Genomic DNA, 3,475 nt, shown 5'->3' with positions numbered 1-3,475 from the left:
AAACCAAGGTATCATTATCATCTTTGTTGTCTGGAAGTCCTGTATTTCCTTCACACCACCTGATCTGTGACTAGATTTTTCCCCCCCAGAGTTCTATCATTATTCAAGCAATTTTTGTTCCAACATAATTATCATTGTCATCGCCATTTTTTTTTTCTCCCTCTCTTTTTGTTTGCTGATATGCATATTATCATCATTATTAAGCGTTAATGCTATTGTGATTTTATTACCCAGACCTTAGAACTCTGTGGTCAACCTGCTAATTGATGTTTGTACTATATCACTGATATTATTGCATATCTCATCTTTTTTTTTTTTGCGATATCAAAAGTATAAGATCACTGTACCCCTATTGTAACTCTGTATATGGCTTTTGCTGAAATAAAGATGATGATTATTATTATTATTATTATTATTATTATTATTATCATTATTATTATTATTATTATTATCATCAATTCATGTGATTACAGAATCGAGACAACAACAAACCACTTTTTCCTACATTTAAAAGGAGAAAAAAATAAAGAAATAATCTATCTACTTATAATTCACTCATTTCTTCATGCGATTCCAGGTTGAGACGACACCAGACGACTTTTTCCCACATTTAAAAAGAGGAAGAAACCAATAAATCTCTAACTTTTTAAACAGAAGGTTCTACCTTTCACCGAACAGCCACGGAGACCCGCTCTTCTATCCTTCCAATTCTTTCACCGTCTACCCATCAACCCCCATCAATAAAGTCATCAGGAGTCACTAACAAACCATCAATTCGCCCCAGACGTCTTCTACGGTTGATGGAGCCGTGTTTGTGTGTTATGGCCGAAGGCCTCTGGTGAAACTGTATACATACATATATATCTATATTTGTTTGTTCTGTTGGTGTGTGTGAAAGAGAGGGAAAAGGGGAAACTATGGGAAAAAAACTCCCGAGGGCCGAGAAAGACTAGAAGGAAAACTAACTCATATCCGGCCATACATCTCTTCCAAGACGAAATTGAAACCGATTTTTTTTTTCAATGGTCTCATTGTGACTCACTGCACCTTCCACAAAAAGGCAGAAAGTCATATGAAATAAAAAGGGTATTTATTAAGATAGTGAATAAATGCAAGTTGGAATATACAAAAGTTTTTTTTTTTTTTTTATTTTTTTTTTTTTTTTTTTTTTTTTGATACTAAAATAGTTCTGGTTTTTGGTTACGTACCAAATTTTTTTTGTTTTTTTCTAGTTAAGTTTTAAAAATTATTTTTTGTGTGTTTTCAGTGACGTACTGAAATGGTTTTTTTTATTTCCTACCAAAATCAGTTTTTTTAGTTACATACTAAAAAAGTTTCTGGTTTTTTTTTTTATCTACGTACTAAAATATTTTTGTCTTTTCAGTTACGTTCTAAAATATCTTGACCGCATACTCAGTAATTTCCACATTACGTAATGCCAAATAAAAAAAGCCGAAGTACAAAATATGTTAGCAGTATATACTTATACAACATATGTCAAGTAAGTTGAATGCAAATAAATAAATCTTTATTGGACCTAGCGAAAGCTAATGAGATACTACCGCTAGAGAGTTATGGGGTCCTTTGACTGGCCAGACAGTACTACATTGGATGCTTCTCTCTGGTTACGGTTCACTTTCCCTTTGCTTACACAGACACCGAATAGTGTGGCCTATTCTTTACAGATTCTCCTCTGTCCTCATACACCTGACAACACTGAGATTACTAAACAATTCTTCTTCACCCAAGGGGTTAACTATAAAACTGTATTTGTTCAGTGGCTACTTCCCTCTTGGTAAGGGTAAAAGAGACTCTTTAGTTATGGTAAGCAACTCTTCTAGGAGAAGGACACTCCAAAATCAAACCATTGTTCTCTAGTCTTGGGTAGTGCCATAGCCTCTATACCATGGTCTTCCACTGTCTTTGGCTAGAGTTCTCTTGCTTGAGGGTTCACTCGGGCACACTTTTCTATCTATTTCTCTTCCTCTTGTTTTGTTTAAGTCTTTATAGTTTATATAGGAAATATTTATTTTAATGTTGTTACTATTCTTAAAATATTCTATTTTTCCTTATTTCCTTACTTCACGGGGCTACTTTCCCTGTTGGGGCCCCTGGGCTTATAGCATCCTGCTTTTCCAACTAGGGTTGTAGCTTGACATTTAATAATAATAATAATAATAATAATAATAATAATAATAATAATAATAATAATAATAATAATAATAGCTGCATTCACTAAACTTGTATTTTCTAATACCCACAATATCTTATTTTCGAGGTTTTATCCCTTTTTTATAAAAAAAAAAAAAGTCATGGCCATTATCATTATTATCATTACTACTTGTTAAGGTACAACCCTAGTTGGAAAAGCAGGATGCTATAAGCCCACGGGCCCCAACAGAGAAAATAGCCTAGTGAGCCTAGTGAAGAAAGGAAACAAGGAAAATAAAATGACATTTAAATAAATATTTCATATATAAACTATAAAAACTTAACAAAACAAGAAGAAACGAAATTAGATAGAATAGTGTGCCCAAGTGTACCCTCAAGCAAGAGAACTCTAACCCAGAAGACAGTGAAAGACCATGGTACGGAGGGCATGGCACTACCCAAGACTAGAGAATAATGGTTTGATTTTGGAGTGTCCTTCTCGCTAGAAGAACCGCATACCATTTCACTTTTCGGGCTCATTGCACTTTTTGGAGACTAATTTCAGTTACTACAATCATCTGAATCATCAACTTTATTACTATTAACGCTTGGTTCACGAGTGTAAAATATTATCATAGTTACCTACGCTAACGAAGTTGGAAGGGGTTTATGTCTCTGTGTGTGTGTGTGTGTTTGTGAACAGCTTCCTGGCCACAATTTTAATCGTCGAGTTATGAAACTTGTAGGGATTAACTGTTATGTTAAAAGCTAGAAATGATTAAATTTTGGAAGGTCAAGGTCACGGTCAAGCAAAATGTCCAATTCACGCAATCAGCCATAAGTTTGGACAACGTTATCGCAGAGACTTCAAAATTGGTTCATATTTGAGTGTACAAAAATCCATGCCAATTGATACATGTTAAAGTCAAAGGTCAAGGTCAAGGTAAAAAAAAGGTCAAGAAATAAGCTGTCGCGGTGGAGGTCTGCACCCTATAGTGCCCCTTTAATTTTAGGTTGTTTTTATCTATTTTCATTAGCATCTCAGGATTTAATTGTTATCATTATTATTATTTATAAACAGTATAATAAAATGGATAAAAGGATAAACAGAGTAATATCCAAAATGAAGATGAGTAATATGATGAATACTGTGATGACAGCATTGCCCAACGACTTGAGGCAATTGAAAAACCATTACTCTTCTTGTTACACTTGTTGATATTTGCAACTGAAATGCAACCTTGATTATAGAGTCTAATAATAGCTTGAGAGAGAGAGAGAGAGAGAGAGAGAGAGAGAGAGAGAGAGAGAGAGAGAGTCTACA

The sequence above is a fragment of the Palaemon carinicauda genome, chromosome 35 (genome assembly GCF_036898095.1).
Source record: "Palaemon carinicauda isolate YSFRI2023 chromosome 35, ASM3689809v2, whole genome shotgun sequence".
Taxonomy (NCBI): Eukaryota; Metazoa; Arthropoda; class Malacostraca; order Decapoda; family Palaemonidae; genus Palaemon; species Palaemon carinicauda.
This window is presented reverse-complemented; position numbering follows the sequence as displayed.